Genomic DNA, 16,587 nt, shown 5'->3' on the forward strand with positions numbered 1-16,587 from the left:
TTCATCTGTAAAAAGGAATGAAGTCCTGATACATGTGACAACCTGGATGAACCTTGAAGACACCATGTTGAATGAAATAAGCCAGACTCAAAAGAATAAACACTGTATAATCTCACTGCTTTGGAACAATAAGACTAAGCAAACTCATTGAGTTGGAATGTAGAATATAGGTTACCAGCCAACAGAGTAGGAAGAGGGAATGGAAAGAAAAGGCTTAAATTGTATAGATCGTTCCTATTTGGAATGATGGAAATGTTTTGGTAATGGATGGTGCTGATGGTAGCGCAACATTCTGAACACAATTAACAGCACTGAAATGTATATCTGAATAAGATTAAAAGGAGAAATATTAGATAGCATGTGGGTAACAGAATAATTTTTTTAACTCATGGGACTACATTACACAAATAGTGAACCTTGTATAACACTTTGCTGATTTCTGTTCTACAACTAATTGTTGTGCTGTGCTTTGATATTTTATGCTTTTTTGTATATATGTCATTTTTCACAAAAAAGAAGAAAAAAGTCGACTGAGATGATAAAAATATTTATTCCTTTTAGCGTCCAATGTTCTGGACCAACAAGAAGGAAAAAATCTGAGGTGATGGTATGGTAGCCCATGACAAACTGTGGGATCTGTCCTGCTGCTACTTGTTGAAGAGTGCTTTGAAAACTATTGCTTTTTTTCTTTCTTTGCTTTGTATATATGTCATATGATACAAGAAAAAATGCAATAGTGATTTTTAGTGTATGAAAACTCCATAGATGCCCTGTTGTGCATTATGTGAAATTCATATTTCAGATTTTAACTTAATTTAGGCTCACATATGTATTTCTTTGAACCATAAGAAAATGCCAATATTGAATCACTTTTTACTTGGTATTTACATATGGTTCAATCTAAATGCAACTTATGTAGCATGTTCAGGACAACAGGTCATAAAAGACTTGGTGGTTATTTTTAATACATTTAATTAAAATTCTGTTTTATTGTCTACTCCATTTATTCTCATTTTAAAGCAAATATCCAATCAGAATTTTTCAAAAACTTTTGTTAAAACACATGAAACATGATTCTCTTTATAGCATTATATCAATGGAAAATTCCAAATTAAACAGAAAGGATTAGGTTATTTCAAAGTAAACAGGGAGGATTCCCCACAGTATGTAGCTACAGATTTACAATAGGAGAACTTTTAAGTCAGGATGCCTTCAGCTACAAATCACAGAACATGCAACTAAACACAGTATGATCAATTTTTATTACTTCAAATAACAAAGCAATACAGAGGTAAATGCACCATGGCTAGTGGCTCCACTGTGTCATCCAGGGTGCCAGCTCCTTCCTTTATTCCACTAGACCATCCTCAGGTTGCTGATGTCCATTCTCACACTTGTGACCTCATACTCATAAGACAGATGGACAGTCATAGGCTTCAATACATAAAGATTCTACCCAAAGCCAGAAAAAAAGTATGCGGGAAAGAGAGTTCATTCTCTGCACTTCTTTCTATGTAGCAGGGAGTGAAATACGTCCTAAATGGTCACAAAAAGAATTTTCGACCCATTAACCAGAACCAGGTCACTTAGTCATCCCTAGTTGCAAGACATTCTGGAAAACTGAACTGTCACCAAGCCTCTGCTATGGGATGCAATGTCAGACACTAAGAAAGATAGGCAAGGGCTATACACTTGGGGTGGAAACTAACAATATCCTGCCTATGGTCCATTCTCTTTGCCATTATACATCTAAAATACTGTCTACACCTACATGGAATACACTTAACTCTTCCCAAAGGAAAAAAACTTCAAGGACTCATCTAGCATCTGCTCTTACCTCCAAATACAATCTTTTTTCCATTTTTTATTATGGCAAAATAAATACGCAAAAATTTACCCTGTAATAGTTTTTTAGAGTTTAAAATGATATGTTTATCCTTTCATGTCTTTATTTTATTACTCATCTACCCATACACAGGATAACGGGGGTGGTAGTCACAAGGATTTTCCAGCCACATGGTCACATCATAGAAGCTGTATAGTTATGCAGTCATTATCAAAGAGCAAGGCTACTGCATTACACTTCCACATCCTTACCGTGTAATCAATGGCTCCGGGTATAATCACATAGATATGTACTCACCACCACAGTCTAAATAAGAACATTTCCATTTCTTCCACAAAGAATGAAAAAGAGGGGAAAAATAATGAGAAACAACAACAGCAATAACAAGAATCTCATACCCTCCCTTATATCCCCCTCTTCCTGACATTGAGCCTTTGTATATTGTCTTTGTTACAGATCATGAAAGAATATCATAATGTTACAGTTAACTATAACCCTAGTTTGCATTAATTATATTTTTCCTTATATCAGTCGATTTTCAATACCTTTCCATGGCGACATTCATTTTTTTCTCCCTCATTGTTCTAGTTTGCTAGCTGCTGGAATGCAACACACCAGAGACGGATTGGCTTTTAATAAGAGGGGATTTATTTTGTTGGTTCTTCAGAGGAAAGGCAGCTAACTTTCCACTGAGGTTCTTTCTTACGTGGAAGGCACAAGATGGTCTCTGCTGGTCTTCTCTCCAGGCCCCTGGGTTCCAACAACCTTCCCCGGGGTGACTTCTTTCTGCATCTCCAAAGGCCTGGGCTGAGCTGCTAGTGCTGAGATGAGGAATGCCGAGCTGCTAGGCTGTGCTACATTGCATTCTCTCATTTCAGCACCAGCCTATTAAGTCAAACGTCACTCATTGCAGCAGACACGCTTCCTAGCTGACTGCAGATGTAAGTAGCAACAGATGAGATTCACGTACCATTGGTTTGTGTCTGCAGCAACAGAACTAGGTATGCTCGCCTGGCCAAGTTGACAACTGAATCTAACTAATACACTCATATATAGACTTTCTTTTATTTGAACATTTAATCACCATTCTCGACCACACTAGCTTATCCTCTCTTTTCTTCTGGTATCACATATGTCTCTAACCTTCTTTCATCCATACTCGCGCTCAACTTTGCTCATTATATTTACAATATTGTGCTACCATCGCACAGTATTGTCCTATCTATTTCTGAATCTTTACAGTTAATCATGTTGAACATTCTGCACTCCATCAGCATCAAATACTTAATCTCTACTCTCTTTCTACTTCTTACCTGTGTTCTCAATTTTAATTCCTAGAGTTTGCTTATTATAGTTAGTTTATAATAATGAGATGATACAGTTTTTTCCTTCTGTTTTGGCTTCATTTTGCTTAGCATCATGTCCTGAAGATTCATCCACATTATGAAATGTGTCATGACTTTATTCCATCTTACTGCTGCATAATACTCCACCATATGTATACACAAGTTTCTCTATCCACTTGTCCATTAATGGACATTTGGGCTTCTTCTGTCTCCTGACAATCATGAATAATGCCATTATATATATCAGTGTGAAATGTCCATTCATGTCATGCTTTCAATTCTCCCGAGAATATACCTACTAATGGAATTGCTGGCTGATGCACCAATTCTATATTTAATTTTCTGAAGAACCTTCCTGGAACTTCCTTCCAGGTGGGCTGCACCCTCCTACATAGCAACCAACAATGAATGCGTGTACCTATTTCTCCACATCCTCTCCAGCAATTGTAGTTTACTTGTATTTTTTGTAATAATGGTCATTCTAGTAGATGTGAAATGATATTCACTGTTATTTAGATTTGTATTTTGTTAATAGCTAATGAAGCTGAACATCTTTTCACATGCTTTTGAGCCATTTGCATTTCCTTTTTAGAAAAGTGCCTATCCATGTCTTTCGTTCATTTTTAAATTGGGCTGTTTTTGTTGTTGTTGATTTGTAGTATCTCTTCATATTTTCTGAATGGTAAACCTTTATCCAATATGTGTTTCCAATATTGTCTCATACTGCATAGGCTGCCTTTTACTTTCCTGACAAAGTCCTTTGATGTGCTAAAGTGTTCAGTTTCAAAGAGATCCCATTTATCCTTTTCTTTTTTCATTGTTCATGCTTTGGGTTTAAGGTCTAGGACACCACTTTCTTTCTAAGAGATTTAAGATGTTTCTAAATATTTTCAGGTGTAATTTTTATGGTCTTAGCTCTAATTTTAAGGTCTTTGATCCATTTAAAGTTATTTTTTTGTATAAGGTATGAGATAAGGGTCCTCTTTCATTCTTTTGGATATGGATATCCAGTTCTCCAAATACCATTTGTTGAAGGTACTTCTCTGTCCCAACTCAGTCAATGTGACCACATCATCAAAAATCAATTGTTCACAGATGAGGAAGTCTATTTCTGAACACTCAGTTCGATTCCATTGGTCAGTATATCTATCTTTATGTCAGTGCCATGCCATTTTGACCATGCTAGCTTTGTAATATGCTTTAAAGCCAGATAGTATGTAATCTCCCATTTCATTTTTCTATCTCATGATATTTTCAGCTATTTAGGGCACTCTGCCTTTCAAATAATTGTGGTTATTGATTTCTCTATTTCTGCAAAGTAATTTATTGCGATTTGTTTGGTTGGTTACTGCTGCCAGAATGAAATGGAACCGCTTGTAAAGGGAATGTTTGTTACAAGTTTACAGTTCTACAGCCACAAAATGTCCACCTAAAGGCATCCAGAGAAAGATAACTTGATTCAAAAAAGACCAATGTCACATGAGAAGCCATGTTTCATTGCTTCCAAATTTTGATTCCAATGAATTCCTCTCTAAGCACCTATGAGGTTTCCGTTGGCTCCTCTTGGAAAAGACTCTGGGTTCTGGCTTCCTTAGAACAAATAGGAAGGCATATGGTGACATCTGCTGGGCTCTGCATCTACAAATATCTGTGTCTAGGTGTTTCCTCTTTTTGTTGGCACTCCAACCATCTCCAAATGTCTGCATCTCTGTCAGCTCTGAATCAACTGTGTTTTCTCCAAAATATTACCCTTTTTAAAGGACTTCAATAAACTTATCAAGACCCAACTTGAATGGGCATGTTCACATCTCCATCTAATCAAAGGCCACACATCTATAATTGGTTGTGTTACATCTCCATGGAGTAATCTAATCAAAAGGGCACTCCCACAGTTGAGTGGGTCAATCTCCATTGAAACAATCTAATGTAAATTTTCCACCCTACATATTGAATCAAGATTAAAGGACATGGCTTTTCTGGAGTACACAACATTTTCAAACCAGCATATTCCACCTTCTAGACCTGCAAAAGACATGTTCTTTTCACATACAAAATATGTTTATTCCATTAAAATATCACAAAAGGTTTAAACCATTTCAATAACATTAAAGATGCCATACAAAGTCAGAAAAAGTAAAAAAAAAAAAAAATCTCATCAAAGTCAGTTACATGCCTCGTCAGTCCTAAAACATAATTCTACTCTGGCTGTTGACCTGTAAAATTCACAAGTTATCTACTTCCAGTATACAAAGGAGGAATAGTCAGAGGATAAATGTTCCCATTGTCATAGGGAGAAATCAAAAGGTAAATAGTGGACACTGGATTAAAAAGTTCTGAAAATCTGTAGGCAAATTTCAGCGAATTTCAAAGTCTGAGAGTCATTTAAAAAATAACGTTTTGTCTTCCGGGTTTAGGAAAACAGTAATCCCATCATTTCTAATGGCTTACACAGCAATCCAGTTCTCAACAAACACTGGGGTAAGAGTTGTAAATTGGGGCACACTGAGGGGACCACCTTTCTCTCACCTCCACCTTCTCTGAACAACAGAGCAGCACCCAAGATCTCTGTCATCTCCGGGGCACATGATCAACCCTTCCAGAGCAATGGAACCATCACCAGGCCCTCTCCAATCCCCAGTATATGTGCTCCACCCTTTCCAAAGCCTGAGTCACCAAAACTTTTCTTGAACATTAAGGTGGAAGGCCTGCCTTCTGCCTTTGGGGCAAACTCACCCATCCCACATGAATGAATGGGTCTGCATTCCTGGTCTGAAATTTTTTGGCTTCAGAACTCAGCTTCCATAAATCTGCCTCTGAAGTCATTTTTACTTCAATCTTTCCCTTTTCTGGTCCTTCTGTCCAGCCTGGCAATAATTTCATTCATACAGATCTCACAAGAAATTTGTTGGTTTTCCATGCAGTGTACAGTGATCATATCCATCAGACAACAGGACTTTGCACAAAACCTTTCTGGATAACTCCCTCTCCAGTCCTTGCTTGTCCTGTATGCCTGACTGCTTCCATTTTTGGTTAAATCTTTACATCAGGCTCTATTCTGTGGGGTCTTACTTTCTGGAATCCTGGAATTTTCCAGACCATTTCTGATGTCTTTGTATGGAAGAGTTCAGTTCTCAATTTATCTTTTCCCTCTTGTGCTTTACTACCAGCTGTATGGAACAACCAGGCTGAACTTTCCACATTAAGGTTGTGAATCTCTTCTGCTAAATATCCAAATTCATCACTCTCACATTCTGTGTTCTATCCAATACCAACCCTTAATTTTCCAAATTCTCTGCCAATTGAAAACAAGGGTTGACTTCTTTCCGGTTTTCAATGATACATTTATCATTTCTGTATAAAGCCTCATCAGAGTTATCCTTAAAGTCCACATTTCTATCAACAGTCTCTTCAAAGCATTCTAGGCCTTCTTTATCAAGATCCACAAAGCTCTTCCAGAATGTTCTCATTATTCATTTAAAAACCACTCCAGTATATTTGGTATTTGCAATCTGCAGCATTTCACTTCTCTGGTATCAAAATCGGTTTTGGTTTATTAATTAGTGCTGGAATGCAATATGCCATAAATGGAATGGATTTTAAAAATGGAAATTTTTTTTTTTTTTTTTTTTTTTTTTTAAAGGAAAGACAGAGAGAAGGAAGGAAGGATAGAAGGAAGGAAGGGAGGAAGAAAGGGAAACATCTTTTAAACATTTTCTTGTTTTATTGTATTTTGTTTCTCCGTTTTTGTTACATGGGCTGGGGCCGGGAATCGAACCGAGGTCCTCCGGCATAGCAGGCAAGCACTTTGCCCGCTGAGCCACCGCGGCCCGCCCAAAAATGGAAATTTTTAAGTTACAAGTTTACATTCCTGAGGCCATAAAAATGTACAAACCAAAGCATTCAGAGTAAGACACCCTCACTTAAGAAAGGCTAATGTCTGTTCCAAGGTAGTCATATCACAGGCATCTGCTCATTTTCATTCCTGGTTCTGTTGCTTCCAGTTTCTGATTCCAGTGGTTTCTTCTCTAAGCATCTCTGACCCTTCACCTTTCTCTCCAGGGCAAAACTCTGAGTTCTGGTTTGCATAGCATCACATGGGAAGGCACAGGGTGACCTCTGCTGGACTTTTCATCTCCAAATGTCCATGTCTAGCTGTTTGCTTTCTCTGTTGGCAGTCCAAGCATCCCCAAATGACTGCATCTTTGTCAGCTCTGAAGCAATTATATTTTCTACAAGATGTCTCCCATTTAAAGTACTCCAGTAATGTAATTAAGATCTACCTTGAATGGGCAGAATCTCATGTCCGTCTAATCAAATGGAGCACACAATTGGGTGTGTTACATCTCCTTGGAGGAATCTAATCAAAGGGTCACACCTACAGTTGAGTAGGTCAGTCTCCATGGAAACAATATAATATTCACTTTCCACCTGACAATCTTGAAACAAGATTAAAAGACATTGCTTTTATTGGGTACACAACACTTTTAAACCAGTACAGCCTGTAATTGACATTGCACAGAATCTATAAATCAATTTATTTGTGTCTTCCTTGATTCCTTTTAGCAATGTTTGTAGTTTTCTGTGTATAATTCTTTTATGTTATTGGTTAGATTTATTTCTAAATATTTTATTCTTTTGGGTGCTATTGTAAACAGATATTTTTCCTGATTTCCTCTTCAGATTGCTCATTACTAACACATAGAAATACATTACTGGGGGTGCAATGGTAGCTCAGTGGTAGAATTTTCGCATGCCATGCAGGAAACCGGTTTCGATTCCTGGCCCATGCACTTCCTAAAAACAAACAAACAAAGCAAACAAAAGAAAGAAAAAGCAAACAAAAGCTACAACAAATGGTGCCACAATAATGGGATACTCACATCGAAAGAGAATGAAATGTTATCCCTACCATGCATCATACAAAAAAATAAAGAAAGAAAGAAGGAAGCATTACCAATTTTTGAGTTGGATTTTGTGTTTTATTCTGCCATTTTACTGTACTCATTAAATAGCTCCAATAGAATTTATGTAGATTTTTCAAGATTTTCTACATGTAGGATCATGTCATCTGCAGTCAAAGTTTTACTTGTTCTTTTCCAATTTGTATATCTTTTCAAAAGCAATTTCATTGAGATATATTCACATACCTTATTATCATCCAAAGTGTATGTATTAATCGTGCTCAACTTGACAATATTCTCACTGTCCATTTTATATTCTGATTCAGATCTGTATGATGTAATAAAATGGAAAAGTAGCAAAATAGTTCATAAAAAATACAAAGGAAACAAAAATTTGTAAAAGCAGATTGTCCTGCATTGTCAAACCCCTTGCCTCTCATCCCTTTCTTTGAGAGAGGGCCCAAATATTCCTTTTCTGCATGCATACTTAATAAAATTTCTGCCTGCTTACCCTCTTTGTGCCCTTGAATTATTTCTTATGCCACGGTCAAGAACCTAGAAATCTGAGTCCAACAATAGGAAATATTGAAGAAAAAATAGAGGTCCTGAGAGAAGTTGGGAGAGAGGGGGTGGATTATGGCAAATATACAATACACAAGATTTGGCCTGATGGTCTCATTCTTTAAAATCCCCAGAGGCTATACCTATATGATAATTAGAATGCCCACTGCTTCCTATAACCCCCTATAAAAATTTGCAATAATTTCAATCACTAACCTCCAACAGCTTCTGACTCTAACTGCAAATACTACTGTAATTAAATTCAATTCAGTTCTGACTAAGTAGCTGGAGTGCTGCCGGGCTCCACAGGTTAAGAGCAATCCTCCACAAGGCCATCCACATTGAGACATTACCCAAAAAGTTGGGTAACCTGTGGGTTGTCTGCACTTCTGGCTACAGATTCATGGCTCCCCACCAACCACTCTGGTTGAATAATTCACTAAAACAACTCATAGAACTATGCAAGCACTATGCCATCGATTCTCATTTTATTGTAGTTATAGGATACAAATAAGAAAAAAGCCATTAGAAGAGATGCAGAGGGCAAGAATAGGAGGGTCACAAATGCAAACATCTGTGTCCTCTCCATATAGGATCAGAACACCTCACCCTCTTGGAACAGCAATGTATCTTATCAATCTTAGAAACTCACCCCAGTTTCAAGTGTCCCAACTTTATAGGAAGTTTCAATTATGTAGGTATCACTGATGGAGTCAATGCACATGAATCTGAACTCAACCTGCAGGCTCCCTCCCTCCCAGAGGTCCGGAAGGTGAAGCTCACATTACTGGTTCAAATCCCTAATACCGCATCTGGAATTTGGTCTTTCTGGTGTGACAAGTCCCACCCTAAGACAGAAGTCTATTGCAGGAAAATATTTGCTGTGATTCTAAGATAAAAAAGAATTGAACCTAAATTTCCATTATTAGAAAGGTCCCACAATCTTTCCCCTGAAATTTTATGTAGGATTCTGGAGTCAAATACACAGTTAACCTGGGCAAAAGTATCCACTGTCATGCATACTGTGCCTTTGGGTATGGGGGGTCCTGGGTTGTTTACATATACAACTTTTGCCATTTCATGAATAAACTGTGGTTCATACTTAAATTTTTAGTGATCCTAATGCCCCAGGGACCTAGAACTCCCAACTAACATGGTTGCATTGGCCAGATTTCTAATGCATGTGGCAACAGACAAGTGCAAGTTATTTTCATTACCTCATTATGGCTGTAGAGTTGTTGATCTTTTACTTAAAAAAGAGTAAAAAATGTTGCATAGGCCCAAATATTACCAGTTCAATAAAGGGAGGTGCGGCTTCTCGGACCCACAAATTGAGGCTGGCAAGGGCCAGATACAACTGGCATATCCATTCCTGCAAAAAATGCTTATCACCTTTTAATTGCTCTTTTAAAGCCCATTCATCCATTTAATTAATTCCATTGCTGTGGAGTGGTAAATCAAATGAAAAGCCCACAAGACATCACGTTCAGCAGCCCAGGCTTGGGTTAGTTGTCTGGAAGAGGGCACTCCCTATCATTGTCTACAGATGTGGAGATCCTGAAGAATTTACTGAGCTTTTCTAAGCTGTGTATTGTAGCTCTCTGGTTAGCTATCTCCCCTGGGAAGGTTAACAATATTCCAGTGGCTGTATCTATGACTATAAAATCATATTTTGCACCTCTGCATAAGGGCAGGAACCTCACATAATTTACCTGCCACCTGGTGACTAGAGCCTTCTCATGGCCCGTGTGACTGAGATGTTGAGGAAGATCCTTGGGCATTGCAATGGACAGGTGTCCACTACTTCTTTCAGTTGAAGTCTGGTGATGGACGGCTGGAATTGCTGTGCCAGTCTCCATAGAGTCTATTACTCATAGTGTCCTGTTTTTCCATGCAACCATTTTAGCAGCCTTGAATAATATTGACTTTAGACTACAACTTTTTGCTGAAGCATCTGCGTTAGTATTGCCAGGTAAAGAATCAGTGCTATGGTCAAAGACAAAACACAGTTAACTTTTGCTTGTGACAGGGAGCCCAAATATCTTCCCACATTTCTTTTTCCCAAAAGGGAGAGCACACAGTCCATTGTTCTTGCTTCCATATGGCCATCCACATACCAGGACCCAGTTGTCAGCACAAATAGTTAATGTATTACCTAGTTCATGAACAATGACCATCCATACAGCACTTAATTCAGCCCTTTGGCTGCTTTGCCTAGTCCCAGTTTCCCACCATGTGGCTATGTACTAGGTTTTATGGTTACTGCTGTGCAGGTGGCAAGCTGACCATGTGCTGATCAGGCTGGAAGTCTTAATGTTCAGCTGCTTAAATATATTATGCCACTGCCTTCTCACCTCCATCATACCTGTTGAATAGTCTGAGTTCAGTCTTATTTATTTCCCTTTTATGTAATATATCTCTTTTCTCTTGCTGCTTTCATGACTTTCGCTTCTCTTCAAGATTTGACATTCTGATAAGCATATGTCCTTGACTAAGCCTATTTGAATTTATTCTATTTGGGATTTGTTGGACTTGTTTGGTTAGGATATTTGTGTCTTTTATAAGGGTTGGGGAATTTCCCCCCATTATATCTTCAACTGGCCTTCTTATTCCTTTACACTTCTCTTCTCCCTCCAGGACACCAATATTTCTTATAATACCAAATAAGCTATAAGACTATTTTTCTGGTGATGATAAAGACATGTGCTTCTGTACAATATAGATTTTTTAAATGGAGGTTTTCCCTAATGTCACAAAATGAGAGATATATAGATAGACATTAAATAATCACCATAAGGCTCAGTGATGATCTAAAAAATTCAATGATTGTGCAAACTAGATTTATATTGGCATAAAGTGGGAGATGTAGACACAATGTGAACAGGCAAATTACCATATAGGCCTGTGCCAGTTTGAATCTGTTGTGTACCCCAGAAAACCCATGTCCTTTAATCCTTATTCAATATTTCTGGATGTGACCTTTCTGATTGTTTTCAAGAAGATGTGATCCACCCAATTGTGGGTGGCAAAATTTGATTAGATTGTTTCCATGGAGATGTGCCCCCACCAATCTCTTTACACTTGGAATTTTTGTTGCGGGGTGGGAGCCCTATGCTTCATTCCTCACAAAAGAGGTTAAGCTCTCTCTCCTTACCTCATCTTTGAGCCTTTGGAGGAATTCACCTGTCTTGAATTTCCCACCACACCACCTTGGCTTGTGGCCATGTCCACCACTACAAATCCCACTGTTTTGAGGTCAACTTTTATTGTTCCCACTTTTAGGAGGAACATCCTCCAGGATCAGTCAGCAGGAATCTTTGTTCTGAGAATGTTTCCAAGGCACTTTGTTGGCACTGCTCTGCAGGCTTTGTTTTTACTACCTTGCTTTGCTGTAAGTTTGTATGTCCCTTAGACAGTCAGAGGCTCTGTAAGCCCTTGTCCATCCTCTTGCCTTCCAGAATTATTTCCTTACAGGTAGAGGCTCTTATTTACATATATCCTGAATTTTTGTGCAGAATTTGTTCTATTGAAGCAGTATGCTACTTGCTTTTTCAAATCAAGTAAGTGATTCCTTGGCAGAGATGAGATATATAGAGGTAAAACTCAGCATTGGATGGATGGCTAGACATCAACATAATTTTAATTACCATGGTCTCAGGGGCAAACATTAAACAAAAGTAAAACATCTTTCTTGTCTTCATAAATATTTCTGATCTTTTTTTCTTTTCCAGATTCCTCACTCAGAGTTTTCTCAGGATGAAAAGTATGTTTTCCTTCAGTCTCCTCTCTCATTTTCAAGCCTCCTAAGTAGGAAACTTTAAATTCCCACTTCTTAGCTCTCAAAATGATTAGTATTTCTGTTTCTTCATTTGGATTCTGCAGTATCTATTGATTTCTGAGAGTTTCTGACGTTAACCATCAGCTTTTTGTGGCCCAGTCAAAGTCTAATCTTGCTTACGGTCCATTTATGATACCAGTTGTCCAGACAGTTACCAGATATAAGGAGGCTGTCCATGGCTGGGATTTTTACCAGTATGTGACTAAGGTGGAGTTTGTCCTTTCTGTGCCTTTGACCCACATCTTTAAGGATCGCAGTGAGAGCCAGTGTATGTTTCCCAAGAGCACCTGCTTTTCACCCCTCAGCTGTGGGGTGACAATGACAGTGTCATGTGGTTCAGAGGTTACTTTCTAGAGAGTTTTTAATTTATGTGAAACTACCCCTTGTTGTGCAGATTATTATTAACAATTATTTTCTCTTAGAACTCTTGTAAAATACAGTTTTTGAAGAAAAGCCTTATTTACCTTTTGTTATATTGATCCTTAATTCAAGAAACTCTTTCAAGGTGAATTCTTTCGAGTGATTATTTGTAATGGGGTTTCTAACCAGATTGGGTTCTCATGATTTTAAGCACACAATAGACAATAGTCCACTGTTTTACAGATTCTTTTTTTTTTTAACTTGAAAAATCTGCCATGATGTGTCCTGTGTTCAGAATGAAGTTGAATGCTGAAAGAAAAGTCAATGTTTTGCCCTAATAATTCTCTGTACTTGATTTCATTGCAATAATTAGACAATTGTGTAATTATAACAGCAGCCATCTAGCCTCTCAGCGTTGTCAATACTAACATCTACTGCATGTCTCCTCACCGCTAAGCCTTCTCTCATGTCTATCTGTTGCAAAACATTGTAACTGCTATTTGTCTGCTTTGCCCATTCTTTGTACAGATTGGGTATATTTTTAGCTGTGTTTCAACAGATTTTACCCAAACAGTTTATGAGTTCACTAATGAAAAGCTAAACTTCCTGACTGATGTAAGTTATGGATTTCTCTTTTTTATACCCAAATACAAATTGCTTACAAGTTCATAAGGTGAATTCTAACAGTGCTTGAAAGAGTTTGAATGTTTATTTCATCAAGAAAATGTAAATTCTAATAGTTTGTGCATGAAATTATTTTTCTACTGCTTTTTTGAGCTATAAGTAATGCATAGAAAAGTACATCTATTACAGCCCAGTTAACAGAGTTTTGCCATATGTATTCATCCAAGAAAATATATTTTCAATCAAGATAGTGAACATATCCATCACTCCCAAATGTTTTCCATGAACCCCTTTGCAAATCATCCTGCCGTCCCCTCCCCTTACCTTCACTCTCCTACCATGAACCTCAACTACTGATCTGCTTTCTGTCAGTAGAGTTTAGTTTTCTTTTTGTAGAATTTTATATAAAAAGAATCATATAGGGGGTATTTTTCCCCGGTTTATTCATTTAGCAAAATTGTTATTTCATTTTATTGTGCTTATAACATAAAATTTACCATTTTAACTACCTTTATGTGAACAATTCAGTGGCATAATTTTATTTACAAGGTTGTGCCACCATCATCCCCATCACCACCATTCATAACCAGAAATTTTCACCCAAAACAGAAACCTTTTAACCTTGAAGCAGGAACTCCACGTTCCCTCTCCCCTCAATCCTGTAGCCTCTATCTTCTTCCAATCTCTGTGACTTGGCTTGTTCTAGGTAATTTCATATGGGTGGAATCACATACTTGTGCTTTTGTTTCTGACTTATTTCACTTAGCATCATGTTTTCATGGTATATCCATGTTGTACCATGTATCAGAGCTTCATCCCTTTTTATGACTGGATAACATTTTGTTTATCCATTCAGTGGATTTTAAAAGTCCATCAATGGACATCTAGTTTATTTCCACCTCTTGGCTATTAGGCATAATGCTGCTATAAACATTGGTGTACAAGTATCTGCTCTCATTGCTTTTGGGTATATACCCATGAGTGGAATTTCTGGGTCATATGATAATTGTATGTTTAACTTTTTGAGGAGCCATCAAACTGTTTTCCACAATGGCTGCACCATTTTTACATTCCTACCAGCAGCACACACAGGTTTCAGTTTTTCCTCGTCCTTGTCAGCACTTGACTTTTAATAACAGCCATCTTAGTGGGTGTGCAATGGCATCTCATTGTGGTTTTGATTTGCATTTCCATAATGGCCAATGATGTTGAACATCTTTTCACATGCTTAATGACCATGTGTTTGAAGTTGGCTGCCCAGTCATCTTGTTCTCAAAATTCTTCATTATAAGAATTAATGAAATCAAGGTCAAATAAATGTAACTATGCAACCCTAAATGTCCTCCATGTTATCCAAAGCCACAACTGGAAGTTTTGATGCAAAGCTGAGGTCCTCTGGATCCCAAGTGGAGCAGCAGCAACAATGACAAGTGGCCCGTGTTTGACAAGAAAGATGAGGTTTATCCATGATTTTGTGTGAATTAAATGTTTGTTTCTTTTCTTTGCTGAATAGTAGCCACTGCATGGATATACCACACTTTATTTGTCCTTTACGATGAACATGAGGTTGTTTTTTTCCCATATGGCCACAATCTTCTAACATAAACGTGAAAAGCAGCCCTTCTGTGAGGTTTACTTGCAGTTTGTACTTCCATGAAAAAAAAGTTTTGAAATAAAAATACAACTAGGATTACGTTTAAAATCGTTCAGTCATCTAACCCAATAATAGCAGTCATTCTTTGAACAACCGCTCTTCTTTTTAAAAAACAAATGGTCATTTACATAGTAGTTTGATTTTTCTTACCTCTATATCAACATTTTCAAACTCAGTAAGATTGAATATTTAACATTTTATATGCTTGCTTAATCACAAATCTGTCTGTCCATGTTTCCATCCATCCATGCCTCCATCCACCCATCCATCCATGCCTCCATCCACCCATCCATCCATCCATCCATCTTTTCGCCAATGTATTTTCAAACTAAATTTCAGGCATAAGTACACTTCCCCCTAATACTATAGCAATCCTTAAGTAGAGTTCGATATCTGTTTACTGATTGCCTCTTATGTACCATTTACACAGAGTGAAATATATATATATATATATATATATATATATATATATATATGTAGTGCACATGGGCTAGTGCTTGATAAATGGATATGCCAGCATAATGCAAACACCTGTCAAGATATATTATACTATCATTACTTGAGGAAGTGCCACTATGTGCCTTCCCAGGTAATTGCTGCCTTCGCTGCAGGTGAACCTTGTGCAATATAAAAGTTTAGTATTTCTACATTTTTCTCCAGTCCCTCAAGGGATTTTACCAATACTTTATAAGTAGCAGCCCATTATAGTCTTGGATATATCCAGGTATTACATTAAGCAATGTAGAATTATAAGTCCTTATTCCTGTTCTGGGCTCCGTGTGTTTGAGTTATTTACATGAGCTAACCAAGCAGGGTGACTTAGATTGTGTGTTACAGAAGATTTAAGTTCTAGACACAATAAACTCTCTGCCTTTGGTCTCACACTGTAGGTGAAGCTCTAGAATACATACACTATCATCCTTTGCCCTATATTCTGATTTATCTTAGTCCCAACCAACCAGCTTCGTTTTTATCTCTAATTGAAGGGTGACCTCTTTTCTTGTTACTTCGACAGTTGCAGTATGGAACAATGCTGACTTTTAGTGTTGCAGCACTCCATTTCTGAGTCTTAGATGTCACAGAGATACCCAAAGTTCCAGGGAATACCAGCTTATGCACATAAAGTATAGCATCTCAGAATCTAGAAAAATACTTATAACTTTGGACTAAGTTTGACTGTTATAAAAGCTTACACTCTAGGCTCCTATTTTCTTATAGATATTTTCAAAAAGAGACCATACCATATTTGTTCTTTTGTTTCTGGCTTATTTTACACAATGATGTCCTCAAGGTTCATTCACTTTGTTGCATGCCTCACAATTTCATTCCTTTTTTGTAGCTGTACAATATTCCATCATGTGTATACATCACAGTTTGCCATTCAGCTTCCAAGTCATTGTAACATTTGGCCCCCTCCATCTATTGGGCATCATGGATAATGTCCAAAATAATACATT

The sequence above is a fragment of the Tamandua tetradactyla genome, chromosome 23, assembly GCF_023851605.1.
Source record: "Tamandua tetradactyla isolate mTamTet1 chromosome 23, mTamTet1.pri, whole genome shotgun sequence".
NCBI lineage: Eukaryota > Metazoa > Chordata > Mammalia > Pilosa > Myrmecophagidae > Tamandua > Tamandua tetradactyla.